Source organism: Schistocerca gregaria, chromosome 4 (genome assembly GCF_023897955.1).
Source record: "Schistocerca gregaria isolate iqSchGreg1 chromosome 4, iqSchGreg1.2, whole genome shotgun sequence".
Lineage (NCBI taxonomy): Eukaryota > Metazoa > Arthropoda > Insecta > Orthoptera > Acrididae > Schistocerca > Schistocerca gregaria.
Genome location: NC_064923.1, coordinates 545,951,421 through 545,979,378, shown reverse-complemented (window position 1 = coordinate 545,979,378; position 27,958 = coordinate 545,951,421). Strand labels below are relative to the sequence as shown.

Sequence of the window (27,958 nt, the reverse complement as noted above, 5' to 3'; positions counted from 1 at the left end):
CGAGTCTCGGTCGGGCACACAGTTTTAATCTGCCAGGAAGTTTCATATCAGCGCACACTCCGCTGCAGAGTGAAAATCTCATTCTGGAAACATCCCCCAGGCTGTGGCTAAGCCATGTCTCCGCAATATCCTTTCTTTCAGGAGTGCTAGTTCTGCAAGGTTCGCAGAAGAGCTTCTGTAAAGTTTGGAAGGTAGGAGACGGATACTGGCAGAAGTAAAGCTGTGAGTACCGGACGTGTGTCGTGCTTCGGTAGCTCAGTTGGTGGAGAACTTGCCCGCGAAAGGCAAAGGTCCCAAGTTCGAGTCTCGGTCGGGCACACAGTTTTAATCTGCCAGGAAGTTTCATATCAGCGCACACTCCGCTGCAGAGTGAAAATCTCATTCTGGAAACATCCCCCAGGCTGTGGCTAAGCCATGTCTACATCTACATCTACATCTACATGACTACTCTGCAATTCACATTTAATTGCTTGGCAGAGGGTTCATCGAACCACAATCATACTATCTCTCTACTATTCCATTCCCGAACAGCGAGCGGGAAAAACGAACACTTAAACCTCTCTGTTCGAGCTCTGATTTCTCTTATTTTATTTTGATGATCATTCCTACCTATGTAGGTTGGGCTCAACAAAATATTTTCGCATTCGGAAGAGAAAGTTGGTGACTGAAATTTCGTAAAAAGCTCTCGCCGCGACGAAAAACGTCTATGCTGTAATGACTTCCATCCCAACTCGTGTATCATATCTGCCACACTCTCTCCTCTATAACGCGATAATACAAAACGAGCTGCCCTTCTTTGCACCCTCTCGATGTCCTCCGTCAATCCCACCTGGTAAGGATCCCACACCGCGCAGCAATATTCTAACAGAGGACGAACGAGTGTAGTGTAAGCTGTCTCTTTAGTGGACTTGTTGCATCTTCTAAGTGTCCTGCCAATGAAACGCAACCTTTGGCTCGCCTTCCCGACAATATTATCTATGTGGTCCTTGCAACTGAAGTTGTTCGTAATTTTAACACCCAGATACTTAGTTGATTTGACAGCCTTGAGAATTGTATTATTTACCGAGTAATCGAATTCCAACGGATTTCTTTTGGAACTCATGTGGATCATCTCACACTTTTCGTTATTTAGCGTCAACTGCCACCTGACACACCATACAGCAATCTTTTCTAAATCGCTTTGCAGCTGATACTGGTCTTCGGATGACCTTACTAGACGGTAAATTACAGCATCATCTGCGAACAACCTAAGAGAACTGCTCATATTGTCACCCAGATCATTTATATAGATCAGGAACAGTAGAGGTCCCAGGACGCTTCCCTGGGGAACACCTGATATCACTTCAGTTTTACTCGATGATTTGCCGTCTATTACTACGAACTGCGACCTTCCTGACAGGAAATCACGAATCCAGTCGCACAACTGAGACGATACCCCATAGCTCCGCAGCTTGATTAGAAGTCACTTGTGAGGAACGGTGTCAAAAGCTTTCCGGAAATCTAGAAATCCGGAATCAACTTGAGATCCCCTGTCGATAGCGGCCATTACTTCGGGCGAATAAAGAGCTAGCTGCATTGCACAAGAGCGATGCTTTCTGAAGCCATGCTGTCTCCGCAATATCCTTTCTTTCAGGAGTGCTAGTTCTGCAAGGTTCGCAGAAGAGCTTCTGTAAAGTTTGGAAGGTAGGAGACGGATACTGGCAGAAGTAAAGCTGTGAGTACCGGACGTGAGTCGTGCTTCGGTAGATCAGTTGGTAGAGCACTTGCCCGCGAAAGGCAAAGGTCCCGAGTTCGAGTCTCGGTCGGGCACACAGTTTTAATCTGCCAGGAAGTTTCATATCAGCGCACACTCCGCTGCAGAGTGAAAATCTCATTCTGGAAACATCCCCCAGGCTGTGGCTAAGCCATGTCTCCGCAATATCCTTTCTTTCAGGAGTGCTAGTTCTGCAAGGTTCGCAGAAGAGCTTCTGTAAAGTTTGGAAGGTAGGAGACGGATACTGGCAGAAGTAAAGCTGTGAGTACCGGACGTGAGTCGTGCTTCGGTAGCTCAGCTGGTAGAGCACTTGCCCGCGAAAGGCAAAGGTCCCGAGTTCGAGTCTCGGTCGGGCACACAGTTTTAATCTGCCAGGAAGTTTCATATCAGCGCACACTCCGCTGCAGAGTGAAAATCTCATTCTGGAAACATCCCCCAGGCTGTGGCTAAGCCATGTCTCCGCAATATCCTTTCTTTCAGGAGTGCTAGTTCTGCAAGGTTCGCAGAAGAGCTTCTGTAAAGTTTGGAAGGTAGGAGACGGATACTGGCAGAAGTAAAGCTGTGAGTACCGGACGTGAGTCGTGCTTCGGTAGCTCAGTTGGTAGAGCACTTGCCCGCGAAAGGCAAAGGTCCCGAGTTCGAGTCTCGGTCGGACACACAGTTTTAATCTGCCAGGAAGTTTCATATCAGCGCACACTCCGCTGCAGAGTGAAAATCTCATTCTGGAAACATCCCCCAGGCTGTGGCTAAGCCATGTCTCCGCAATATCCTTTCTTTCAGGAGTGCTAGTTCTGCAAGGTTCGCAGAAGAGCTTCTGTAAGGTTTGGAAGGTAGGAGACGGATACTGGCAGAAGTAAAGCTGTGAGTACCGGACGTGAGTCGTGCTTCGGTAGCTCAGTTGGTAGAGCACTTGCCCGCGAAAGGCAAAGGTCCCGAGTTCGAGTCTCGGTCGGGCACACAGTTTTAATCTGCCAGGAAGTTTCATATCAGCGCACACTCCGCTGCAGAGTGAAAATCTCATTCTGGAAACATCCCCCAGGCTGTGGCTAAGCCATGTCTCCGCAATATCCTTTCTTTCAGGAGTGCTAGTTCTGCAAGGTTTGCAGAAGAGCTTCTGTAAAGTTTGGAAGGTAGGAGACGGATACTGGCAGAAGTAAAGCTGTGAGTAGCGGACGTGAGTCGTGCTTCGGTAGCTCAGTTGGTGGAGCACTTGCCCGCGAAAGGCAAAGGTCCCGAGTTCGAGTCTCGGTCGGGCACACAGTTTTAATCTGCCAGGAAGTTTCATATCAGCGCACACTCCGCTGCAGAGTGAAAATCTCATTCTGGAAACATCCTCCAGGCTGTGGCTAAGCCATGTCTCCGCAATATCCTTACTTTCAGGAGTGCTAGTTCTGCAAGGTTCGCAGAAGAGCTTCTGTAAAGTTTGGAAGGTAGGAGACGGATACTGGCAGAAGTAAAGCTGTGAGTACCGGACGTGAGTCGTGCTTTGGTAGCTCAGTTGGTAGAGCACTTGCCCGCGAAAGGCAGAGGTCCCGAGTTCGAGTCTCGGTCGGGCACACAGTTTTAATCTGCCAGGAAGTTTCATATCAGCGCACACTCCGCTGCAGAGTAAAAATCTCATTCTGGAAACATGCCCCAGGCTGTGGCTAAGCCATGTCTCCGCAATATCCTTTCTTTCAGGAGTGCTAGTTCTGCAAGGTTCGCAGAAGAGCTTCTGTAAAGTTTGGAAGGTAGGAGACGGATACTGGCAGAAGTAAAGCTGTGAGTACCGGATGTGAGTCGTGCTTCGGTAGCTCAGTTGGTAGAGCACTTGCCCGCGAAAAGCAAAGGTCCCGAGTTCGAGTCTCGGTCGTGCACACAATTTGAATCTGCCAGAAAGTTTCATATCAGCGCACACTCCACTGCAGAGTGAAAATCTCATTCTGGAAACATCCCCCAGGCTGTGGCTAAGCCATGTCTCCACAATATCCTTTCTTTCAGGAGTGCTAGTTCTGCAAGGATCGCAGAAGAGCTTCTGTAAAGTTTGGAAGGTAGGAGACGGATACTGGCAGAAGTAAAGCTGTGAGTACCGGACGTGAGTCGTGCTTTGGTAGCTCAGCTGATAGAGCACTTGCCCGCGAAAGGCAAAGGTCCCGAGTTCGAGTCTCGGTCGGGCACACAGTTTTAATCTGCCAGGAAGTTTCATATCAGCGCACACTCCGTTGCAGAGTGAAAATCTCATTCTGGAAACATCCCCCAGGCTGTGGCTAAGCCATGTCTCCTCAATATCCTTTCTTTCAGGAGTGCTAGTTCTGCAAGGTTCGCAGATGAGCTTCAGTAAAGTTTGGAAGGTAGGAGACGGATACTGGCAGAAGTAAAGCTGTGAGTACCGGACGTGAGTCGTGCTTCGGTAGCTCAGATGGTAGAGCACTTGCCCGAGAAAGGCAAAGGTCCCGAGTTCGAGTCTCGGTCGGGCACACAGTTTTAATCTGCCAGGAAGTTTCATATCAGCGCACACTCCGCTGCAGAGTAAAAATCTCATTCTGGAAACATGCCCCAGGCTGTGGCTAAGCCATGTCTCCGCAATATCCTTTCTTTCAGGAGTGCTAGTTCTGCAAGGTTCGCAGAAGAGCTTCTGTAAAGTTTGGAAGGTAGGAGACGGATACTGGCAGAAGTAAAGCTGTGAGTACCGGACGTGAGTCGTGCTTTGGTAGCTCAGCTGATAGAGCACTTGCCCGCGAAAGGCAAAGGTCCCGAGTTCGAGTCTCGGTCGGGCACACAGTTTTAATCTGCCAGGAAGTTTCATATCAGCGCACACTCCGCTGCAGAGTGAAAATCTCATTCTGGAAACATCCCCCAGGCTGTGGCTAAGCCATGTCTCCGCAATATCCTTTCTTTCAGGAGTGCTAGTTCTGCAAGGTTCGCAGAAGAGCTTCTGTAAAGTTTGGAAGGTAGGAGACGGATACTGGCAGAAGTAAAGCTGTGAGTACCGGACGTGAGTCGTGCTTCGGTAGCTCAGTTGGTAGAGCACTTGCCCGCGAAAGGCAAAGGTCCCGAGTTCGAGTCTCGGTCGGGCACACAGTTTTAATCTGCCAGGAAGTTTCATATCAGTGCACACTCCGCTGCAGAGTAAAAATCCCATTCTGGAAACATCCCCCAGGCTGTGGCTAAGCCATGTCTCCGCAATATCCTTTCTTTCAGGAGTGCTAGTTCTGCAAGGTTCGCAGAAGAGCTTCTGTAAAGTTTGGAAGGTAGGAGACGGATACTGGCAGAAGTAAAGCTGTGAATACCGGACGTGAGTCGTGCTTCGGTAGCTCAGTTGGTAGAGCACTTGCCCGCGAAAGGCAAAGGTCCCGATTTCGAGTCTGGTCCGGGCACACAGTTTTAATCTGCCAGGAAGTTTCATATCAGCGCACACTCCACTGCAGAGTGAAAATCTCATTCTGGAAACATCCCCCAGGCTGTGGCTAAGCCATGTCTCCGTAATATCCTTTCTTTCAGGAGTGCTAGTTCTGCAAGGTTCGCAGAAGAGCTTCTGTAAAGTTTGGAAGGTAGGAGACGGATACTGGCAGAAGTACAGCTGTGAGTACCGGACGTGAGTCGTGCTTCGGTAGCTCAGTTGGTAGAGCACTTGCCCGCGAAAGGCAAACGTCCCGAGTTCGAGTCTCGGTCGGTCACACAGTTTTAATCTGCCAGGAAGTTTCATATCAGCGCACACTCCGGTGCAGAGTAAAAATCCCATTCTGGAAACATCCCCCAGGCTGTGGCTAAGCCATGTCTCCGCAATATCCTTTCTTTCAGGAGTGCTAGTTCTGCAAGTTTCGCAGAAGAGCGTCTGTAAAGTTTGGAAGGTAGGAGACGGATACTGGCAGACGTAAAGCTGTGAGTACCGGACGAGAGTCGTGCTTTGGTAGCTCAGCTGATAGAGCACTTGCCCGCGAAAGGCAAAGGTCCCGAGTTCGAGTCTCGGTCGGGCACACAGTTTTATTCTGCCAGGAAGTTTCATATCAGCGCACACTCCGCTGCAGAGTGAAAATCTCATTCTGGAAACATCCCCCAGGCTGTGGCTAAGCCATGTCTCCGCAATATCCTTTCTTTCAGGAGTGCTAGTTCTGCAAGGTTCGCAGAAGAGCTTCTGTAAAGTTTGGAAGGTAGGAGACGGATACTGGCAGAAGTAAAGCTGTGAGTACCGGACGTGAGTCGTGCTTCGGTAGCTCAGTTGGTAGAGAACTTGCCCGCGAAAGGCAAAGGTCCCGAGTTCGAGTCTCGGTCGGGCACACAGTTTTAATCTGCCAGGAAGTTTCATATCAGCGCACACTCCGCTGCAGAGTGAAAATCTCATTCTGGAAACATCCCCCAGGCTGTGGCTAAGCCATGTCTCCGCAATATCCTTCCTTTCAGGAGTGCTGGTTCTGAAAGGTTCGCAGAAGAGCTTCTGTAAAGTTTGGAAGGAAGGAGACGGATACTGGCAGAAGTAAAGCTGTGAGTACCGGACGTGAGTCGTGCTTCGGTAGCTCAGTTGGTAGAGCACTTGCCCGCGAAAGGCAAAGGTCCCGAGTTCGAGTCTCGGTCGGGCACACAGTTTTAATCTGCCAGGAAGTTTCATATCAGCGCACACTCCGCTGCAGAGTGAAAATCTCATTCTGGAAACATCCCACAGGCTGTGGCTAAGCCATGTCTCCGCAATATCCTTTCTTTCAGGAGTGCTAGTTCTGCAAGGTTCGCATAAGAGCTTCTGTAAAGTTTGGAAGGTAGGAGACGGATACTGGCAGAAGTAAAGCTGTGAGTACCGGACGTGAGTCGTGCTTCGGTAGCTCAGTTGGTAGAGCACTTGCCCACGAAAGGCAAAGGTCCCGAGTTCGAGTCTCGGTCGGGCACACAGTTTTAATCTGCCAGGAAGTTTCATATCAGCGCACACTCCGCTGCAGAGTAAAAATCTCATTCTGGAAACATGCCCCAGGCTGTGGCTAAGCCATGTCTCCGCAATATCCTTTCTTTCAGGAGTGCTAGTTCTGCAAGGTTCGCAGAAGAGCTTCTGTAAAGTTTGGAAGGTAGGAGACGGATACTGGCAGAAGTAAAGCTGTGAGTACCGGATGTGAGTCGTGCTTCGGTAGCTCAGTTGGTAGAGCACTTGCCCGCGAAAAGCAAAGGTCCCGAGTTCGAGTCTCGGTCGTACACACAATTTGAATCTGCCAGGAAGTTTCATATCAGCGCACACTCCGCTGCAGAGTGAAAATCTCATTCTGGAAACATCCCCCAGGCTGTGGCTAAGCCATGTCTCCACAATATCCTTTCTTTCAGGAGTGCTAGTTCTGCAAGGTTCGCAGAAGAGCTTCTGTAAAGTTTGGAAGGTAGGAGACGGATACTGGCAGAAGTAAAGCTGTGAGTACCGGACGTGAGTCGTGCTTTGGTAGCTCAGCTGATAGAGCACTTGCCCGCGAAAGGCAAAGGTCCCGAGTTCGAGTCTCGGTCGGGCACACAGTTTTAATCTGCCAGGAAGTTTCATATCAGCGCACACTCCGTTGCAGAGTGAAAATCTCATTCTGGAAACATCCCCCAGGCTGTGGCTAAGCCATGTCTCCGCAATATCCTTTCTTTCAGGAGTGCTAGTTCTGCAAGGTTCGCAGAAGAGCTTCTGTAAAGTTTGGAAGGTAGGAGACGGATACTGGCAGAAGTAAAGCTGTGAGTACCGGACGTGAGTCGTGCTTCGGTAGCTCAGTTGGTAGAGCACTTGCCCGCGAAAGGCAAACGTCCCGAGTTCGAGTCTCGGTCGGGCACACAGTTTTAATCTGCCAGGAAGTTTCATATCAGCGCACACTCCGGTGCAGAGTAAAAATCCCATTCTGGAAACATCCCCCAGGCTGTGGCTAAGCCATGTCTCCGCAATATCCTTTCTTTCAGGAGTGCTAGTTCTGCAAGTTTCGCAGAAGAGCGTCTGTAAAGTTTGGAAGGTAGGAGACGGATACTGGCAGACGTAAAGCTGTGAGTACCGGACGAGAGTCGTGCTTTGGTAGCTCAGCTGATAGAGCACTTGCCCGCGAAAGGCAAAGGTCCCGAGTTCGAGTCTCGGTCGGGCACACAGTTTTATTCTGCCAGGAAGTTTCATATCAGCGCACACTCCGCTGCAGAGTGAAAATCTCATTCTGGAAACATCCTCCAGGCTGTGGCTAAGCCATGTCTCCGCAATATCCTTACTTTCAGGAGTGCTAGTTCTGCAAGGTTCGCAGAAGAGCTTCTGTAAAGTTTGGAAGGTAGGAGACGGATACTGGCAGAAGTAAAGCTGTGAGTACCGGACGTGAGTCGTGCTTTGGTAGCTCAGTTGGTAGAGCACTTGCCCGCGAAAGGCAGAGGTCCCGAGTTCGAGTCTCGGTCGGGCACACAGTTTTAATCTGCCAGGAAGTTTCATATCAGCGCACACTCCGCTGCAGAGTAAAAATCTCATTCTGGAAACATGCCCCAGGCTGTGGCTAAGCCATGTCTCCGCAATATCCTTTCTTTCAGGAGTGCTAGTTCTGCAAGGTTCGCAGAAGAGCTTCTGTAAAGTTTGGAAGGTAGGAGACGGATACTGGCAGAAGTAAAGCTGTGAGTACCGGATGTGAGTCGTGCTTCGGTAGCTCAGTTGGTAGAGCACTTGCCCGCGAAAAGCAAAGGTCCCGAGTTCGAGTCTCGGTCGTGCACACAATTTGAATCTGCCAGAAAGTTTCATATCAGCGCACACTCCGCTGCAGAGTGAAAATCTCATTCTGGAAACATCCCCCAGGCTGTGGCTAAGCCATGTCTCCACAATATCCTTTCTTTCAGGAGTGCTAGTTCTGCAAGGTTCGCAGAAGAGCTTCTGTAAAGTTTGGAAGGTAGGAGACGGATACTGGCAGAAGTAAAGCTGTGAGTACCGGACGTGAGTCGTGCTTTGGTAGCTCAGCTGATAGAGCACTTGCCCGCGAAAGGCAAAGGTCCCGAGTTCGAGTCTCGGTCGGGCACACAGTTTTAATCTGCCAGGAAGTTTCATATCAGCGCACACTCCGTTGCAGAGTGAAAATCTCATTCTGGAAACATCCCCCAGGCTGTGGCTAAGCCATGTCTCCTCAATATCCTTTCTTTCAGGAGTGCTAGTTCTGCAAGGTTCGCAGATGAGCTTCAGTAAAGTTTGGAAGGTAGGAGACGGATACTGGCAGAAGTAAAGCTGTGAGTACCGGACGTGAGTCGTGCTTCGGTAGCTCAGATGGTAGAGCACTTGCCCGAGAAAGGCAAAGGTCCCGAGTTCGAGTCTCGGTCGGGCACACAGTTTTAATCTGCCAGGAAGTTTCATATCAGCGCACACTCCGCTGCAGAGTAAAAATCTCATTCTGGAAACATGCCCCAGGCTGTGGCTAAGCCATGTCTCCGCAATATCCTTTCTTTCAGGAGTGCTAGTTCTGCAAGGTTCGCAGAAGAGCTTCTGTAAAGTTTGGAAGGTAGGAGACGGATACTGGCAGAAGTAAAGCTGTGAGTACCGGACGTGAGTCGTGCTTTGGTAGCTCAGCTGATAGAGCACTTGCCCGCGAAAGGCAAAGGTCCCGAGTTCGAGTCTCGGTCGGGCACACAGTTTTAATCTGCCAGGAAGTTTCATGTCAGCGCACACTCCGCTGCAGAGTGAAAATCTCATTCTGGAAACATCCCCCAGGCTGTGGCTAAGCCATGTCTCCGCAATATCCTTTCTTTCAGGAGTGCTAGTTCTGCAAGGTTCGCAGAAGAGCTTCTGTAAAGTTTGGAAGGTAGGAGACGGATACTGGCAGAAGTAAAGCTGTGAGTACCGGACGTGAGTCGTGCTTCGGTAGCTCAGTTGGTAGAGCACTTGCCCGCGAAAGGCAAAGGTCCCGAGTTCGAGTCTCGGTCGGGCACACAGTTTTAATCTGCCAGGAAGTTTCATATCAGTGCACACTCCGCTGCAGAGTAAAAATCCCATTCTGGAAACATCCCCCAGGCTGTGGCTAAGCCATGTCTCCGCAATATCCTTTCTTTCAGGAGTGCTAGTTCTGCAAGGTTCGCAGAAGAGCTTCTGTAAAGTTTGGAAGGTAGGAGACGGATACTGGCAGAAGTAAAGCTGTGAATACCGGACGTGAGTCGTGCTTCGGTAGCTCAGTTGGTAGAGCACTTGCCCGCGAAAGGCAAAGGTCCCGATTTCGAGTCTGGTCCGGGCACACAGTTTTAATCTGCCAGGAAGTTTCATATCAGCGCACACTCCACTGCAGAGTGAAAATCTCATTCTGGAAACATCCCCCAGGCTGTGGCTAAGCCATGTCTCCGTAATATCCTTTCTTTCAGGAGTGCTAGTTCTGCAAGTTTCGCAGAAGAGCTTCTGTAAAGTTTGGAAGGTAGGAGACGGATACTGGCAGAAGTACAGCTGTGAGTACCGGACGTGAGTCGTGCTTCGGTAGCTCAGTTGGTAGAGCACTTGCCCGCGAAAGGCAAACGTCCCGAGTTCGAGTCTCGGTCGGTCACACAGTTTTAATCTGCCAGGAAGTTTCATATCAGCGCACACTCCGGTGCAGAGTAAAAATCCCATTCTGGAAACATCCCCCAGGCTGTGGCTAAGCCATGTCTCCGCAATATCCTTTCTTTCAGGAGTGCTAGTTCTGCAAGTTTCGCAGAAGAGCGTCTGTAAAGTTTGGAAGGTAGGAGACGGATACTGGCAGACGTAAAGCTGTGAGTACCGGACGAGAGTCGTGCTTTGGTAGCTCAGCTGATAGAGCACTTGCCCGCGAAAGGCAAAGGTCCCGAGTTCGAGTCTCGGTCGGGCACACAGTTTTATTCTGCCAGGAAGTTTCATATCAGCGCACACTCCGCTGCAGAGTGAAAATCTCATTCTGGAAACATCCCCCAGGCTGTGGCTAAGCCATGTCTCCGCAATATCCTTTCTTTCAGGAGTGCTAGTTCTGCAAGGTTCGCAGAAGAGCTTCTGTAAAGTTTGGAAGGTAGGAGACGGATACTGGCAGAAGTAAAGCTGTGAGTACCGGACGTGAGTCGTGCTTCGGTAGCTCAGTTGGTAGAGAACTTGCCCGCGAAAGGCAAAGGTCCCGAGTTCGAGTCTCGGTCGGGCACACAGTTTTAATCTGCCAGGAAGTTTCATATCAGCGCACACTCCGCTGCAGAGTGAAAATCTCATTCTGGAAACATCCCCCAGGCTGTGGCTAAGCCATGTCTCCGCAATATCCTTCCTTTCAGGAGTGCTGGTTCTGAAAGGTTCGCAGAAGAGCTTCTGTAAAGTTTGGAAGGAAGGAGACGGATACTGGCAGAAGTAAAGCTGTGAGTACCGGACGTGAGTCGTGCTTCGGTAGCTCAGTTGGTAGAGCACTTGCCCGCGAAAGGCAAAGGTCCCGAGTTCGAGTCTCGGTCGGGCACACAGTTTTAATCTGCCAGGAAGTTTCATATCAGCGCACACTCCGCTGCAGAGTGAAAATCTCATTCTGGAAACATCCCACAGGCTGTGGCTAAGCCATGTCTCCGCAATATCCTTTCTTTCAGGAGTGCTAGTTCTGCAAGGTTCGCATAAGAGCTTCTGTAAAGTTTGGAAGGTAGGAGACGGATACTGGCAGAAGTAAAGCTGTGAGTACCGGACGTGAGTCGTGCTTCGGTAGCTCAGTTGGTAGAGCACTTGCCCACGAAAGGCAAAGGTCCCGAGTTCGAGTCTCGGTCGGGCACACAGTTTTAATCTGCCAGGAAGTTTCATATCAGCGCACACTCCGCTGCAGAGTAAAAATCTCATTCTGGAAACATGCCCCAGGCTGTGGCTAAGCCATGTCTCCGCAATATCCTTTCTTTCAGGAGTGCTAGTTCTGCAAGGTTCGCAGAAGAGCTTCTGTAAAGTTTGGAAGGTAGGAGACGGATACTGGCAGAAGTAAAGCTGTGAGTACCGGATGTGAGTCGTGCTTCGGTAGCTCAGTTGGTAGAGCACTTGCCCGCGAAAAGCAAAGGTCCCGAGTTCGAGTCTCGGTCGTGCACACAATTTGAATCTGCCAGGAAGTTTCATATCAGCGCACACTCCGCTGCAGAGTGAAAATCTCATTCTGGAAACATCCCCCAGGCTGTGGCTAAGCCATGTCTCCACAATATCCTTTCTTTCAGGAGTGCTAGTTCTGCAAGGTTCGCAGAAGAGCTTCTGTAAAGTTTGGAAGGTAGGAGACGGATACTGGCAGAAGTAAAGCTGTGAGTACCGGACGTGAGTCGTGCTTTGGTAGCTCAGCTGATAGAGCACTTGCCCGCGAAAGGCAAAGGTCCCGAGTTCGAGTCTCGGTCGGGCACACAGTTTTAATCTGCCAGGAAGTTTCATATCAGCGCACACTCCGTTGCAGAGTGAAAATCTCATTCTGGAAACATCCCCCAGGCTGTGGCTAAGCCATGTCTCCGCAATATCCTTTCTTTCAGGAGTGCTAGTTCTGCAAGGTTCGCAGAAGAGCTTCTGTAAAGTTTGGAAGGTAGGAGACGGATACTGGCAGAAGTAAAGCTGTGAGTACCGGACGTGAGTCGTGCTTCGGTAGCTCAGTTGGTAGAGCACTTGCCCGCGAAAGGCAAACGTCCCGAGTTCGAGTCTCGGTCGGGCACACAGTTTTAATCTGCCAGGAAGTTTCATATCAGCGCACACTCCGGTGCAGAGTAAAAATCCCATTCTGGAAACATCCCCCAGGCTGTGGCTAAGCCATGTCTCCGCAATATCCTTTCTTTCAGGAGTGCTAGTTCTGCAAGTTTCGCAGAAGAGCGTCTGTAAAGTTTGGAAGGTAGGAGACGGATACTGGCAGACGTAAAGCTGTGAGTACCGGACGAGAGTCGTGCTTTGGTAGCTCAGCTGATAGAGCACTTGCCCGCGAAAGGCAAAGGTCCCGAGTTCGAGTCTCGGTCGGGCACACAGTTTTATTCTGCCAGGAAGTTTCATATCAGCGCACACTCCGCTGCAGAGTGAAAATCTCATTCTGGAAACATCCCCCAGGCTGTGGCTAAGCCATGTCTCCGCAATATCCTTTCTTTCAGGAGTGCTAGTTCTGCAAGGTTCGCAGAAGAGCTTCTGTAAAGTTTGGAAGGTAGGAGACGGATACTGGCAGAAGTAAAGCTGTGAGTACCGGACGTGAGTCGTGCTTCGGTAGCTCAGTTGGTAGAGAACTTGCCCGCGAAAGGCAAAGGTCCCGAGTTCGAGTCTCGGTCGGGCACACAGTTTTAATCTGCCAGGAAGTTTCATATCAGCGCACACTCCGCTGCAGAGTGAAAATCTCATTCTGGAAACATCCCCCAGGCTGTGGCTAAGCCATGTCTCCGCAATATCCTTCCTTTCAGGAGTGCTGGTTCTGAAAGGTTCGCAGAAGAGCTTCTGTAAAGTTTGGAAGGAAGGAGACGGATACTGGCAGAAGTAAAGCTGTGAGTACCGGACGTGAGTCATGCTTCGGTAGCTCAGTTGGTAGAGCACTTGCCCGCGAAAGGCAAACGTCCCGAGTTCGAGTCTCGGTCGGGCACACAGTTTTAATCTGCCAGGAAGTTTCATATCAGCGCACACTCCGCTGCAGAGTGAAAATCTCATTCTGGAAACATCCCACAGGCTGTGGCTAAGCCATGTCTCCGCAATATCCTTTCTTTCAGGAGTGCTAGTTCTGCAAGGTTCGCATAAGAGCTTCTGTAAAGTTTGGAAGGTAGGAGACGGATACTGGCAGAAGTAAAGCTGTGAGTACCGGACGTGAGTCGTGCTTCGGTAGCTCAGTTGGTAGAGCACTTGCCCGCGAAAGGCAAACGTCCCGAGTTCGAGTCTCGGTCGGGCACACAGTTTTAATCTGCCAGGAAGTTTCATATCAGCGCACACTCCGGTGCAGAGTAAAAATCCCATTCTGGAAACATCCCCCAGGCTGTGGCTAAGCCATGTCTCCGCAATATCCTTTCTTTCAGAAGTGCTAGTTCTGCAAGTTTCGCAGAAGAGCGTCTGTAAAGTTTGGAAGGTAGGAGACGGATACTGGCAGACGTAAAGCTGTGAGTACCGGACGAGAGTCGTGCTTTGGTAGCTCAGCTGATAGAGCACTTGCCCGCGAAAGGCAAAGGTCCCGAGTTCGAGTCTCGGTCGGGCACACAGTTTTATTCTGCCAGGAAGTTTCATATCAGCGCACACTCCGCTGCAGAGTGAAAATCTCATTCTGGAAACATCAGCCAGGCTGTGGCTAAGCCATGTCTCCGCAATATCCTTTCTTTCAGGAGTGCTAGTTCTGCAAGGTTCGCAGAAGAGCTTCTGTAAAGTTTGGAAGGTAGGAGACGGATACTGGCAGAAGTAAAGCTGTGAGTACCGGACGTGAGTCGTGCTTCGGTAGCTCAGTTGGTAGAGAACTTGCCCGCGAAAGGCAAAGGTCCCGAGTTCGAGTCTCGGTCGGGCACACAGTTTTAATCTGCCAGGAAGTTTCATATCAGCGCACACTCCGCTGCAGAGTGAAAATCTCATTCTGGAAACATCCCCCAGGCTGTGGCTAAGCCATGTCTCCGCAATATCCTTTCTTTCAGGAGTGCTAGTTCTGCAACGTTCACAGAAGAGCTTCTGTAAAGTTTGGAAGGTAGGAGACGGATACTGGCAGAAGTAAAGCTGTGAGTACCGAACGTGAGTCGTGCTTCGGTAGCTCAGTTGGTAGAGCACTTGCCCGCGAAAGGCAAAGGTCCCGAGTTCGAGTCTCGGTCGGGCACACAGTTTTAATCTGCCAGGAAGTTTCATATCAGCGCACACTCCGCTGCAGAGTGAAAATCTCATTCTGGAAACATCCCCCAGGCTGTGGCTAAGCCATGTCTCCGCAATATCCTTTCTTTCAGGAGTGCTAGTTCTGCAAGGTTCGCAGACGAGCTTCTGTAAAGTTTGGAAGGTAGGAGACGGATACTGGCAGAAGTAAAGCTGTGAGTACCGGACGTGAGTCGTGCTTCGGTAGCTCAGTTGGTAGAGCACTTGCCCGCGAAAGGCAAAGGTCCTGAGTTCGAGTCTCGGTCGGGCACACAGTTTTAATCTGCCAGGAAGTTTCATATCAGCGCACACTCCGCTGCAGAGTGAAAATCTCATTCTGGAAACATCCCCCAGGCTGTGGCTAAGCCATGTCTCCTCAATATCCTTTCTTTCAGGACTGCTAGTTCTGCAAGGTTCGCAGAAGAGCTTCTGTAAAGTTTGGAAGGTAGGAGACGGATACTGGCAGAAGTAAAGCTGTGAGTACCGAACGTGAGTCGTGCTTCGGTAGCTCAGTTGGTAGAGCACTTGCCCGCGAAAGGCAAAGGTCCCGAGTTCGAGTGTCGGTCGGGCACACAGTTTTAATCTGCCAGGAAGTTTCATATCAGCGCACACTCCGCTGCAGAGTGAAAATCTCATTCTGGAAACATCCCCCAGGCTGTGGCTAAGCCATGTCTCCGCAATATCCTTTCTTTCAGGAGTGCTAGTTCTGCAAGGTTCGCAGAAGAGCTTCTGTAAAGTTTGGAAGGTAGGAGACAGATACTGGCAGAAGTAAAGCTGTGAGTACCGGACGTGAGTCGTGCTTCGGTAGCTCAGTTGGTAGAGCACTTGCCCGCGAAAGGCAAAGGTCCCGAGTTCGAGTCTCGGTTGGGCACACAGTTTTAATCTGCCAGGAAGTTTCATATCAGCGCACACTCCGCTGCAGAGAGAAAATCTCATTCTGGAAACATCCCCCAGGCTGTGGCTAAGCCATATCTCCGCAATATCCTTTCTTTCAGGAGTGCTAGTTCTGCAAGGTTCGCAGAAGAGCTTCTGTAAAATTTGGAATGTAGGAGACGGATACTGGCAGAAGTAAAGCTGTGAGTACCGGACGTGAGTCGTTCTTCGGTAGCTCAGTTGGTAGAGCACTTGCCCGCGAAAGGCAAAGGTCCCGAGTTCAAGTCTCGGTCGGGCACACAGTTTTAATCTGACAGGAAGTTTCATATTAGCGCACACTCCGCTGCAGAGTGCAAATCTCATTCTGGAAACATCCCCCAGGCTGTGGCTAAGCCATGTCTCCGCAATATCCTTTCTTTCAGGAGTGCTAGTTCTGCGAGGTTCGCAGAAGAGCTTCTGTAAAGTTTGGAAGGTAGGAGACGGATACTGGCAGAAGTAAAGCTGTGAGTACCGGACGTGAGTCGTGCTTCGGTAGCTCAGCTGGTAGAGCACTTGCCCGCGAAAGGCAAAGGTCCCGAGTTCGAGTCTCGGTCGGGCACACAGTTTTAATCTGCCAGGAAGTTTCATATCAGCGCACACTCTGCTGCAGAGTGAAAATCTCATTCTGGAAACATCCCCCAGGCTGTGGCTAAGCCATGTCTCCGCAATATCCTTTCTTTCAGGAGTGCTAGTTCTGCAAGGTTCGCAGAAGAGCTTCTGTAAAGTTTGGAAGGAAGGAGATTGATACTGGCAGAAGTAAAGCTGTGAGTACCGGACGTGAGTCGTGCTTCGGTAGCTCAGTTGGTAGAGCACTTGCCCGCGAAAGGCAAAGGTCCCGAGTTCGAGTCTCGGTCGGGCACACAGTTTTAATCTGCCAGGAAGTTTCATATCAGCGCACACTCCGCTGCAGAGTGAAAATCTCATTCTGGAAACATCCCCCAGGCTGTGGCTAAGCCATGTCTCCGCAATATCCTCTCTTTCAGGAGTGCTAGTTCTGCAAGGTTCGCAGAAGAGCTTCTGTAAAGTTTGGAAGGATGGATACGGATACTGGCAGAAGTAAAGCTGTGAGTACCGGACGTGAGTCGTGCTTCGGTAGCTCAGTTGGTTCAAATGGTTCAAATGGCTCTGAGCACTATGGGACTCAACTGCTATGGTCATTAGTCCCCTAGAACTTAGAACTACTTAAACCTAACTAACCTAAGGACATCACACACATCCATGCCCGAGGCAGGATTCGAACCTGCGACCGTAGCAGTCGCACGGTTCCGGACTGCGCGCCTAGAACCGCGAGACCACCGCGGCCGGCAGCTCAGTTGGTAGAGCACTTGCCCACGAAAGGCAAAGGTCCCGAGTTCGAGTGTCGGTCGGGCACACAGTTTTAATCTGCCAGGAAGTTTCATATCAGCGCACACTCCGCTGCAGAGTGAAAATCTCATTCTGGAAACATCCCCCAGGCTGTGGCTAAGCCATGTCTCCGCAATATCCTTTGTGTCAGGTGTGCTAGTTCTGCAAGATTCGCAGAAGAGCTTCTGTAAAGTTTGGAAGGAAGGAGACGGATAATGGCAGAAGTAAAGCTGTGAGTACCGGACGTGAGTCGTGCTTCGGTAGCTCAGTTGGTAGAGCAGTTGCCCGCGAAAGGCAAAGGTCCCGAGTTCGAGTCTCGGTCGGGCACACAGTTTTAATCTGCCAGGAAGTTTCATATCAGCGCACACTCCGCTGCAGAGTGAAAATCTCATTCTGGAAACATCCCCCAGGCTGTGGCTAAGCCATGTCTCCACAATATCCTTTATTTCAGGAGTGCTACTTCTGCAAGGTTCGCAGAAGAGCTTCTGTAAAGTTTGGAATGAAGGAGATGGATACTGGCAGAAGTAAAGCTGTGAGTACCGGACGTGAGTCGTGCTTCGGTAGCTCAGTTGGTAGAGCACTTGCCCGCGAAAGGCAAAGGTCCCGAGTTCGAGTCACTGTCGGACACACAGTTTTAATCTGCCAGGAAGTTTCATATCAGCGCACACTCCGCTGCAGAGTGAAAATCTCATTCTGGAAACATCCCCCAGGCTGTGGCTAAGCCATGTCTCCGCGATATCCTTTCTTTCAGGAGTGCTAGTTCTGCAAGGTTCGCAGAAGAGCTTCTGTAAAGTTTGGAAGGAAGGAGACGGATACTGGCAGAAGTAAAGCTGTGAGTACCGGACGTGAGTCGTGCTTCGGTAGCTCAGTTGGTAGAGCACTTGCCCGCGAAAGGCAAAGGTCCCGAGTTCGAGTCTCGGTCGGACACACAGTTTTAATCTGCCAGGAAGTTTCATATTAGCGCACACTCCGCTGCAGAGTGAAAATCTCATTCTGGAAACATCCCCCAGGCTGTGGCTAAGCCATGTCTCCGCAATATCCTTTCTTTCAGGAGTGCTACTCCTGCAAGGTTCGCAGAAGAGCTTCTGTAAAGATTGGAAGGAAGGAGATGGATACTGGCAGAAGTAAAGCTGTGAGTACCGGACGTGAGTCGTGCTTCGGTAGCTCAGTTGGTAGAGCACTTGCCCGCGAAAGGCAAAGGTCCCGAGTTCGAGTCTCGTTCGGGCACACAGTTTTAATCTGCCAGGAAGTTTCATATCAGCGCACACTCCGCTGCAGAGTGAAAATCTCATTCTGGAAACATCCCCCAGGCTGTGGCTAAGCCATGTCTCCGCAATATCCTTTCTATCAGAAGTGCTAGTTCTGCAAGGTTCGCAGAAGAGCTTCTGTAAAGTTTGGAAGGTAGGAGACGGATACTGGCAGAAGTAAAGCTGTGAGTACCGGACGTGAGTCGTGCTTTGGTAGCTCAGTTGGTAGAGCACTTGCCCGCGAAAGGCAAAGGTACTGAGTTCGAGTCTCATTCTGGCACACAGTTTTAATCTGCCAGGAAGTTTCATATCAGCGCACACTCCGCTGCAGAGTGAAAATCTCATTCTGGAAACATCCCCCAGGCTGTGGCTAAGTTATGTTTCCGCAATATCCTTTCTTTCAGGAGTGCTAGTTCTGCAAGGTTCGCAGAAGAGCTTCTGTAAAATTTGGAAGGTAGGAGACGGATACTGGCAGAAGTAAAGCTGTGAGTACCGGACGTGAGTCGTGCTTCGGTAGCTCAGTTGGTAGAGCACTTGCCCGCGAAACGCAAAGGTCCCGAGTTCGAGTCTCGGTCGGGCACACAGTTTTAATCTGCCAGGAAGTTTCATATCAGCGCACACTCCGCTGCAGAGTGAAAATCTTATTCTGGAAACATCCCCCAGGCTGTAGCTAAGCCATGTCTCCGCAATATCCTATCTTTCAGGAGTGCTAGTTCTGCAAGGTTCGCAGAAGAGCTTCTGTAAAGTTTGGAAGGTAGGAGACGGATACTGGCAGAAGTAAAGCTGTGAGTACCGGACGTGAGTTGTGCTTCGGTAGCTCAGTTGGTAGAGCACTTGCCCGCGAAAGGCAAAGGTCCCGAGTTCGAGTCTCGGCCAGGCACACAGTTTTCATCTGCCAGGAAGTTTCATATCAGCGCACACTCCGCTGCAGAGTGAAAATCTTATTTTGGAAGCATCCCCCAGGCTGTAGCTAAGCCATGTCTCCGCAATATCCTTTCTTTCAGGAGTGCTAGTTCTGCAAGGTTCGCAGAAGAGCTTCTGTAAAGTTTGGAAGGTAGGAGACGGATACTGGCAGAAGTAAAACTGTGAGTACCGGACGTGAGTCGTGCTTCGGTAGCTCAGTTGGTAGAGCTCTTGCCCGCGAAAGGCAAAGGTCCCTAGTTGAAGTCTCGGTTGGGGACAAAGTTTTAATCTGCCAGGAAGTTTCATATCAGCGCACACTCCGCTGCAAAGTGAAAATCTCATTCTGGAAACATCCCCCAGGCTGTGGCTAAGCCATATCTCCGCAATATCCTTTCTTTCAGGAGTGCTACTTCTGCAAGGTTCGCAGAAGAGCTTCTGTAAAATTTGGAAGGTAGGAGACGGATACTGGCAGAAGTAAAGCTGTGAGTACTGGATGTGATTCGTGCTTCGGAGGCTCAGTTGGTAGAGCACTTGCCCGCGAAACGCAAAGGTCCCGAGTTCGAGTCTCGGTCGGGCACACAGTTTTAATCTGCCAGGAAGTTTCATATCAGCGCACACTCCGCTGCAGAGTGAAAATCTCATTCTGGAAACATCCGCCAGGCTGTGGCTAAGCCATGTCTCCGCAATATCCTTTCTTTCAGGAGTGCTAGTTCTGCAAGGTTCGCAGAAGAGCTTCTGTAAAGTTTGGAAGGAAGGAGACGGATACTGGCAGAAGTAAAGCTGTGAGTAGCGGACGTGAGTCGTGCTTCGGTAGTTCAGTTGGTAGAGCACTTGCCCGCGAAAGGCAAAGGTCCCGAGTTCGAGTCTCGGTCGGGCACACAGTTTTAATCTGCCAGGAAGTTTCATATCAGCGCACACTCCGCCTCACAGTGAAAATCTCATTCTGGAAACATCCCCCAGGCTGTGGCTAAGCCATGTCTCCTCAATATCCTTTCTTTCAGGAGTGCTAGTTCTGCAAGGTTCGCAGAAGAGCTTCTGTAAAGTTTGGAAGATAGGAGACGGATACTGGCAGAAGTAAAGCTGTGAGTAACGGACGTGAGTCGTGCTTTGGTAGCTCAGCTGATAGAGCACTTGCCCGCGAAAGGCAAAGGTCCCGAGTTCGAGTCTCAGTCAGGCACACAGTTTTAATCTGCCAGGAAGTTTCATATCAGCGCACACTCCGCTGCAGAGTGAAAATCTTATTCTGGAAACATCCCCCAGGCTGTAGCTAAGCCATGTCTCCGCAATATCCTTTCTTTCAGGAGTGCTAGTTCTGCAAGGTTCGCAGAAGAGCTTCTGTAAAGTTTGGAAGGTAGGAGACGGATACTGGCAGAAGTAAAGCTGTGAGTACCGGACGTGAGTCGTGCTTCGGTAGCTCAGTTGGTAGAGCACTTGCCCGCGAAAGGCAAAGGTCCCGAGTTCGAGTCTCGGTCGGGCACACAGTTTTAATCTGCCAGGAAGTTTCATATCAGCGCACACTCCGCTGCAGAGTGAAAATCTCATTCTGGAAACATCCCCCAGCCTGTGGCTAAGCCATGTCTCCGCAATATCCTCTCTTTCAGGAGTGCTAGTTCTGCAAGGTTCGCAGAAGAGCTTCTGTAAAGTGTGGAAGGAAGGATACGGATACTGGCAGAAGTAAAGCTGTGAGTACCGGACGTGGGTCGTGCTTCGGTAGCTCAGTTGGTAGAGCACTTGCCCGCGAAAGACAAAGGTCCCGAGTTCGAGTGTCGGTCGGGCACACAGTTTTAATCTGCCAGGAAGTTTCATATCAGCGCACACTCCGCTGCAGAGTGACAATCTTATTCTGGAAACATCCCCCAGGCTGTAGCTAAGCCATGTCTCCGCAATATCCTTTCTTTCAGGAGTGCTAGTTCTGCAAGGTTCGCAGAAGAGCTTCTGTAAAGTTTGGAAGGTAGGAGACGGATACTGGCAGAAGTAAAGCTGTGAGTACCGGACGTGAGTTGTGCTTCGGTAGCTCAGTTGGTAGAGCACTTGCCCGCGAAAGGCAAAGGTCCCGAGTTCGAGTCTCGGTCAGGCACACAGTTTTAATCTGCCAGGAAGTTTCATATCAGCGCACACTCCGCTGCAGAGTGAAAATCTTATTTTGGAAACATCCCCCAGGCTGTAGCTAAGCCATGTCTCCGCAATACCCTTTCTTTCAGGAGTGCTATTTCTGCATGTTTCGCAGAAGAGCTTCTGTAAAGTTTGGAAGGTAGGAGACGGATACTGGCAGAAGTAAAGCTGTGAGTACCGGACGTGAGTCGTGCTTTGGTAGCTCAGTTGGTAGAGCACTTGCCCGCGAAAGGCAAAGGTCCCGAGTTGAAGTCTCGGTTGGGCACACAGTTTTAATCTGCCAGGAAGTTTCATATCAGCGCACACTCCGCTGCAAAGTGAAAATCTCATTCTGGAAACATCCCCCAGGCTGTGGCTAAGCCATATCTCCGCAATATCCTTTCTTTCAGGAGTGCTAGTTCTGCAAGGTTCGCAGAAGAGCTTCTGTAAAATTTGGAAGGTAGGAGACGGATACTGGCAGAAGTAAAGCTGTGAGTACCGGACGTGAGTCGTGCTTCGGAGGCTCAGTTGGTAGAGCACTTGCCCGCGAAAGGCAAAGGTCCCGAGTTCGAGTCTCGGTCGGGCACACAGTTTTAATCTGCCAGGAAGTTTCATATCAGCGCACACTCCGCTGCAGAGTGAAAATCTCATTCTGGAAACATCCGCCAGGCTGTGGCTAAGCCATGTCTCCGCAATATCCTTTCTTTCAGGAGTGCTAGTTCTGCAAGGTTCGCAGAAGAGCTTCTGTAAAGTTTGGAAGGTAGGAGACGGATACTGGCAGAAGTAAAGCTGTGAGTACTGGACGTGAGTCGTGCTTCGGAGGCTCAGTTGGTAGAGCACTTGCCCGCGAAACGCAAAGGTCCCGAGTTCGAGTCTCGGTCGGGCACACAGTTTTAATCTGCCAGGAAGTTTCATATCAGCGCACACTCCGCTGCAGAGTGAAAATCTCATTCTGGAAACATCCCCCAGGCTGTGGCTAAGCAATGTCTCCGCAATATCCTTTCTTTCAGGAGTGCTAGTTCTGCAAGGTTCGCAGAAGAGCTTCTGTAAAGTTTGGAAGATAGGAGACGGATACTGGCAGAAGTAAAGCTGTGAGTAACGGACGTGAGTCGTGCTTTGGTAGCTCAGCTGATAGAGCACTTGCCCGCGAAAGGCAAAGGTCCCGAGTTCGAGTCTCGGTCAGGCACACAGTTTTAATCTGCCAGGAAGTTACATATCAGCGCACACTCCGCTGCAGAGTGAAAATCTTATTCTGGAAACATCCCCCAGGCTGTAGCTAAGCCATGTCTCCGCAATATCCTTTCTTTTAGGAGTGCTAGTTCTGCAAGTTTCGCAGAAGAGCTTCTGTAAAGTTTGGAAGGTAGGAGACGGATACTGGCAGAAGTAAAGCTGTGAGTACCGGACGTGAGTTGTGCTTCGGTAGCTCAGTTGGTAGAGCACTTGCCCGCGAAAGGCAAAGGTCCCGAGTTCGAGTCTCGGTCGGGCACACAGTTTTAATCTGCCAGGAAGTTTCATATCAGCGCACACTCCGCTGCAGAGTGAAAATCTCATTCTGGAAACATCCCCCAGGCTGTGGCTAAGCCATGTCTCCGCAATATCCTTTCATTCAGGAGTGCTAGTTCTGCAAGGTTCGCAGAAGAGCTTCTGTAAAGTTTGGAAGGAAGGAGACGGATACTGGCAGAAGTAAAGCTGTGAGTACCGGACGTGAGTCGTGCTTTGGTAGCTCAGTTGGTAGAGCACTTGCCCGCGATAGGCAAAGGTCCCGAGTTCGAGTCTTGGTCGGGCACACATTTTTAATCTGCCAGGAAGTTTCATATCAGCGCACACTCCGCTGCAGAGTGAAAATCTCATTCTGGAAACATCCGCCAGGCTGTGGCAAAGCCATGTCTCCGCAATATCCTTTCTTTCAGGAGTGCTAGTTCTGCAAGGTTCGCAGAAGAGCTTCTGTAAAGTTTGGAAGGTAGGAGACGGATACTGGCAGAAGTAAAGCTGTGAGTACTGGACGTGAGTCGTGCTTCGGAGGCTCAGTTGGTAGAGCACTTGCCCGCGAAAGGCAAAGGTCCCGAGTTCGAGTCTCGGTCGGGCACACAGTTTTAATCTGCCAGGAAGTTTCATATCAGCGCACACTCCGCTGCAGAGTGAAAATCTCATTCTGGAAACATCCCCCAGGCTGTGGCTAAGCAATGTCTCCGCAATATCCTTTCTTTCAGGAGTGCTAGTTCTGCAAGGTTCGCAGAAGAGCTTCTGTAAAGTTTGGAAGGTAGGAGACGGATACTGGCAGAAGTAAAGCTGTGAGTACCGGACGTGAGTCGTGCTTTGGTAGCTCAGCTGATAGAGCACTTGCCCGCGAAAGGCAAAGGTCCCTAGTTCGAGTCTCGTTCGGGCACACAGTTTTAATCTGCCAGGAAGTTTCATATCAGCGCACACTCCGCTGCAAAGTGAAAATCTCATTCTGGAAACATCCCCCAGGCTGTGGCTAAGCCATATCTCCGCAATATCCTTTCTTTCAGGAGTGCTAGTTCTGCAAGGTTCGCAGAAGAGCTTCTGTAAAATTTGGAAGGTAGGAGACGGATACTGGCAGAAGTAAAGCTGTGAGTACCGGACGTGAGTCGTGCTTCGGAGGCTCAGTTGGTAGAGCACTTGCCCGCGAAACGCAAAGGTCCCGAGTTCGAGTCTCGGTCGGGCACACAGTTTTAATCTGCCAGGAAGTTTCATATCAGCGCACACTCCGCTGCAGAGTGAAAATCTCATTCTGGAAACATCCCCCAGGCTGTGGCTAAGCCATGTCTCCGCAATATCCTTTCTTTCAGGAGTGCTAGTTCTGCAAGGTTCGCAGAAGAGCTTCTGTAAAGTTTGGAAGGTAGGAGACGGATACTGGCAGAAGTAAAGCTGTGAGTACCGGACGTGAGTCGTGCTTTGGTAGCTCAGCTGATAGAGCACTTGCCCGCGAAAGGCAAAGGTCCCGAGTTCGAGTCTCGGTCAGGCACACAGTTTTAATCTGCCAGGAAGTTTCATATCAGCGCACACTCCGCTGCAGAGTGAAAATCTTATTCTGGAAACATCCCCCAGGCTGTAGCTAAGCCATGTCTGCGCAATATCCTTTCTTTCAGGAGTGCTAGTTCTGCAAGGTTCGCAGAAGAGCTTCTGTAAAGTTTGGAAGGTAGGAGACAGATACTGGCAGAAGTAAAGCTGTGAGTACCGGACGTGAGTCGTGCTTCAGTAGCTCAGTTGGTGGAGCACTTGCCCGCGAAACGCAAAGGTCCCGAGTTCGAGTCTCGGTCGGGCACACAGTTTTAATCTGCCAGGAAGTTTCATATCAGCGCATACTCCGCTGCAGAGTGAAAATCTCATTCTGGAAACATCCCCCAGGCTGTGGCTAAGCCATATCTCCGCAATATCCTTTCTTTCAGGAGTGCTAGTTCTGCAAGGTTCGCAGAAGAGCTTCTGTAAAGTTTGGAAGGTAGGAGACGGATACTGGCAGAAGTAAAGCTGTGAGTACCGGACGTGAGTCGTGCTTCGGTAGCTCAGTTGGTGGAGCACTTGCCCGCGAAAGGCAAAGGTCCCGAGTTCGAGTCTCCGTCGGGCACACAGTTTTAATCTGCCAGGAAGTTTCATATGAGCGCACACTCCGCTGCAGAGTGAAAATCTCATTCTGGAAACATCCCCCAGGCTGTGGCTAAGCCATGTCTCCGCAATATCCTCTCTTTCAGGAGTGCTAGTTCTGCAAGGTTCGCAGAAGAGCTTCTGTAAAGTTTGGAAGGAAGGAGACGGATACTGGCAGAAGTAAAGCTGTGAGTACCGGACATGAGTCGTGCTTCGATAGCTCAGTTGGTAGAGCACTTGCCCGCGAAAGGCAAAGGTCCCGAGTTCGAGTCTCGGTCGGGCACACAGTTTTAATCTGCCAGGAAGTTTCATATCAGCGCACACTCCGCTGCAGAGTGAAAATCTCATTCTGGAAACATCCCCCAGGCTGTGGCTAAGCCATGTCTCCGCAATATCCTTTCTTTCAGGAGTGCTAGTTCTGCAAGGTTCGCAGAAGAGCTTCTGTAAAGTTTGGAAGGTAGGAGACGGATACTGGCAGAAGTAAAGCTGTGAGTACCGGACGTGAGTCGTGCTTCGGTAGCTCAGTTGGTAGAGCACTTGCCCGCGAAAGGCAAAGGTCCCGAGTTCGAGTCTCGGTCGGGCACACAGTTTTAATCTGCCAGGAAGTTTCATATCAGCGCACACTCCGCTGCAGAGTGAAAATCTCATTCTGGAAACATCTCCCAGGCTGTGGCTAAGCCATGTCTCCGCAATATCCTTTCTTTCAGGAGTGCTAGTTCTGCAAGGTTCGCAGAAGAGCTTCTGTAAAGTTTGGAAGGTAGGAGACGGATACTGGCAGAAGTAAAGCTGTGAGTACTGGACGTGAGTCGTGCTTCGGTAGCTCAGGTGGTAGAGCACTTGCCCGCGAAACGCAAAGGTCCCGAGTTCGAGTCTCGGTCTTATACACAGTTTTAATCTGCCAGGAAGTTTCATATCAGCGCACACTCCGCTGCAGAGTGAAAATCTCATTCTGGAAACATCCCCCAGGCTGTGGCCAAGCCCTGTCTCCGCAATATCCTCTCTTTCAGGAGTGCTAGTTCTGCAAGGTTCGCAGAAGAGCTTCTGTAAAGTTTGGAAGGAAGGAGACGGATACTGGCAGAAGTAAAGCTGTGAGTACCGGACATAAGTCGTGCTTCGGTAGCTCAGTTGGTAGAGCACTTGCCCGCGAAAGGCAAAGGTCCCGAGTTTGAGTCTCGGTCGGGCACACAGTTTTAATCTGCCAGGAAGTTTCATATCAGCGCACACTCCGCTGCAGAGTGAAAATCTCATTCTGGAAACATCCCCCAGGCTGTGGCTAAGCCATGTCTCCGCAATATCGTTTCTTTCAGGAGTGCTAGTTCTGCAAGGTTCGCAGAAGAGCTTCTGTAAAGTTTGGAAGGTAGGAGACGGATACTGGCAGAAGTAAAGCTGTGAGTACCGGACGTGAGTCGTGCTTCGGTAGCTCAGTTGGTAGAGCACTTGCCCGCGAAAGGCAAAGGTCCCGAGTTCGAGTCTCCGTCGAGCACACAGTTTTAATCTGCCAGGAAGTTTCATATCAGCGCACACTCCGCTGCAGAGTGAAAATCTCATTCTGGAAACATCCCCCAGGCTGTGGCTAAGCCATGTCTCCGCAATATCCTCTCTTTCAGGAGTGCTAGTTCTGCAAGGTTCGCAGAAGAGCTTCTGTAAAGTTTGGAAGGAAGGAGACGGATACTGGCAGAAGTAAAGCTGTGAGTACCGGACATGGGTCGTGCTTCGGTAGCTCAGTTGGTAGAGCACTTGCCCGCGAAAGGCAAAGGTCCCGAGTTCGAGTATCGGTCGGGCACACAGTTTTAATCTGCCAGGAAGTTTCATATCAGCGCACACTCCGCTGCAGAGTGAAAATCTCATTCTGGAAACATCCCCCAGGTTGTGGCTAAGCCATGTCTCCGCAATATCCTTTCTTTCAGGAGTGCTAGTTCTGCAAGGTTCGCAGAAGAGCTTCTGTAAAGTTTGGAAGGTAGGAGACGGATACTGGCAGAAGTAAAGCTGTGAGTACCGGACGTGAGTCGTGCTTCGGTAGCTCAGTTGGTAGAGCACTTGCCCGCGAAAGGCAAAGGTCCCGAGTTCGAGTCTCGGTCGGGCACACAGTTTTAATCTGCCAGGAAGTTTCATATCAGCGCACACTTCGCTGCAGAGTGAAAATCTCATTCTGGAAACATCTCCCAGGCTGTGGCTAAGCCATGTCTCCGCAATATCCTTTCTTTCAGGAGTGCTAGTTCTGCAAGGTTCGCAGAAGAGCTTCTGTAAAGTTTGGAAGGTAGGAGACAGATACTGGCAGAAGTAAAGCTGTGAGTACCGGACGTGAGTCGTGCTTCGGTAGCTCAGGTGGTAGAGCACTTGCCCGTGAAACGCAAAGGTCCCGAGTTCGAGTCTCGGTCTTATACACAGTTTTAATCTGCCAGGAAGTTTCATATCAGCGCACACTCCGCTGCAGAGTGAAAATCTCATTCTGGAAACATCCCCCAGGCTGTGGCCAAGCCCTGTCTCCGCAATATCCTCTCTTTCAGGAGTGCTAGTTCTGCAAGGTTCGCAGAAGAGCTTCTGTAAAGTTTGGAAGGAAGGAGACGGATACTGGCAGAAGTAAAGCTGTGAGTACCGGACATGAGTCGTGCTTCGGTAGCTCAGTTGGTAGAGCACTTGCCCGCGAAAGGCAAAGGTCCCGAGTTTGAGTCTCGGTCGGGCACACAGTATTAATCTGCCAGGAAGTTTCATATCAGCGCACACTCCGCTGCAGAGTGAAAATCTCATTCTGGAAACATCCCCCAGGCTGTGGCTAAGCCATGTCTCCGCAATATCGTTTCTTTCAGGAGTGCTAGTTCTGCAAGGTTCGCAGAAGAGCTTCTGTAAAGTTTGGAAGGTAGGAGACGGATACTGGCAGAGGTAAAGCTGTGAGTACCGGACGTGAGTCGTGCTTCGGTAGCTCAGTTGGTAGAGCACTTGCCCGCGAAAGGCAAAGGTCCCGAGTTCGAGTCTCCGTCGGGCACACAGTTTTAATCTGCCAGGAAGTTTCATATCAGCGCACACTCCGCTGCAGAGTGAAAATCTCATTCTGGAAACATCCCCCAGGCTGTGGCTAAGCCATGTCTCCGCAATATCCTCTCTTTCAGGAGTGCTAGTTCTGCAAGGTTCGCAGAAGAGCTTCTGTAAAGTTTGGAAGGAAGGAGACGGATACTGGCAGAAGTAAAGCTGTGAGTACCGGACATGAGTCGTGCTTCGGTAGCTCAGTTGGTAGAGCACTTGCCCGCGAAAGGCAAAGGTCCCGAGTTCGAGTCTCGGTCGGGCACACAGTTTTAATCTGCCAGGAAGTTTCATATAAGCGCACACTCCACTGCAGAGTGAAAATCTCATTCTGGAAACATCCCCCAGGCTGTGGCTAAGCCATGTCTCCGCAATATCCTTTCTTTCAGGAGTGCTAGTTCT

At 50.4% G+C, this 27,958-nt stretch overlaps 17 non-coding genes across 17 annotated transcripts; all 17 read left to right on the top strand.

The window, feature by feature from the left end:
* The first annotated feature begins 2,336 nt into the window (after positions 1 to 2,336).
* Trnas-cga (transfer RNA serine (anticodon CGA)) lies at positions 2,337 to 2,411 on the top strand. Its single transcript has one exon. It is a non-coding gene; the product is annotated as a tRNA-Ser (tRNA).
* A 224-nt stretch (positions 2,412 to 2,635) lies between these two features.
* Trnas-cga (transfer RNA serine (anticodon CGA)) lies at positions 2,636 to 2,710 on the top strand. Its single transcript has one exon. It is a non-coding gene; the product is annotated as a tRNA-Ser (tRNA).
* A 2,025-nt stretch (positions 2,711 to 4,735) lies between these two features.
* Trnas-cga (transfer RNA serine (anticodon CGA)) lies at positions 4,736 to 4,810 on the top strand. Its single transcript has one exon. It is a non-coding gene; the product is annotated as a tRNA-Ser (tRNA).
* A 1,425-nt stretch (positions 4,811 to 6,235) lies between these two features.
* Trnas-cga (transfer RNA serine (anticodon CGA)) lies at positions 6,236 to 6,310 on the top strand. The gene has a single exon. It is a non-coding gene; the product is annotated as a tRNA-Ser (tRNA).
* Positions 6,311 to 9,535: 3,225 nt separating this feature from the next.
* Trnas-cga (transfer RNA serine (anticodon CGA)) lies at positions 9,536 to 9,610 on the top strand. The gene has a single exon. It is a non-coding gene; the product is annotated as a tRNA-Ser (tRNA).
* A 1,425-nt stretch (positions 9,611 to 11,035) lies between these two features.
* On the top strand, positions 11,036 to 11,110 carry Trnas-cga (transfer RNA serine (anticodon CGA)). Its single transcript has one exon. It is a non-coding gene; the product is annotated as a tRNA-Ser (tRNA).
* A 3,225-nt stretch (positions 11,111 to 14,335) lies between these two features.
* Trnas-cga (transfer RNA serine (anticodon CGA)) lies at positions 14,336 to 14,410 on the top strand. Its single transcript has one exon. It is a non-coding gene; the product is annotated as a tRNA-Ser (tRNA).
* Positions 14,411 to 16,135: 1,725 nt separating this feature from the next.
* On the top strand, positions 16,136 to 16,210 carry Trnas-cga (transfer RNA serine (anticodon CGA)). The gene has a single exon. It is a non-coding gene; the product is annotated as a tRNA-Ser (tRNA).
* Positions 16,211 to 16,947: 737 nt separating this feature from the next.
* On the top strand, positions 16,948 to 17,022 carry Trnas-cga (transfer RNA serine (anticodon CGA)). The gene has a single exon. It is a non-coding gene; the product is annotated as a tRNA-Ser (tRNA).
* A 526-nt stretch (positions 17,023 to 17,548) lies between these two features.
* On the top strand, positions 17,549 to 17,623 carry Trnas-cga (transfer RNA serine (anticodon CGA)). The gene has a single exon. It is a non-coding gene; the product is annotated as a tRNA-Ser (tRNA).
* A 1,124-nt stretch (positions 17,624 to 18,747) lies between these two features.
* Trnas-cga (transfer RNA serine (anticodon CGA)) lies at positions 18,748 to 18,822 on the top strand. The gene has a single exon. It is a non-coding gene; the product is annotated as a tRNA-Ser (tRNA).
* Positions 18,823 to 20,247: 1,425 nt separating this feature from the next.
* Trnas-cga (transfer RNA serine (anticodon CGA)) lies at positions 20,248 to 20,322 on the top strand. The gene has a single exon. It is a non-coding gene; the product is annotated as a tRNA-Ser (tRNA).
* Positions 20,323 to 22,347: 2,025 nt separating this feature from the next.
* Trnas-cga (transfer RNA serine (anticodon CGA)) lies at positions 22,348 to 22,422 on the top strand. The gene has a single exon. It is a non-coding gene; the product is annotated as a tRNA-Ser (tRNA).
* A 2,325-nt stretch (positions 22,423 to 24,747) lies between these two features.
* On the top strand, positions 24,748 to 24,822 carry Trnas-cga (transfer RNA serine (anticodon CGA)). Its single transcript has one exon. It is a non-coding gene; the product is annotated as a tRNA-Ser (tRNA).
* A 225-nt stretch (positions 24,823 to 25,047) lies between these two features.
* On the top strand, positions 25,048 to 25,122 carry Trnas-cga (transfer RNA serine (anticodon CGA)). Its single transcript has one exon. It is a non-coding gene; the product is annotated as a tRNA-Ser (tRNA).
* A 1,425-nt stretch (positions 25,123 to 26,547) lies between these two features.
* On the top strand, positions 26,548 to 26,622 carry Trnas-cga (transfer RNA serine (anticodon CGA)). Its single transcript has one exon. It is a non-coding gene; the product is annotated as a tRNA-Ser (tRNA).
* Positions 26,623 to 27,747: 1,125 nt separating this feature from the next.
* Trnas-cga (transfer RNA serine (anticodon CGA)) lies at positions 27,748 to 27,822 on the top strand. Its single transcript has one exon. It is a non-coding gene; the product is annotated as a tRNA-Ser (tRNA).
* The last annotated feature ends 136 nt before the right edge of the window (positions 27,823 to 27,958 follow it).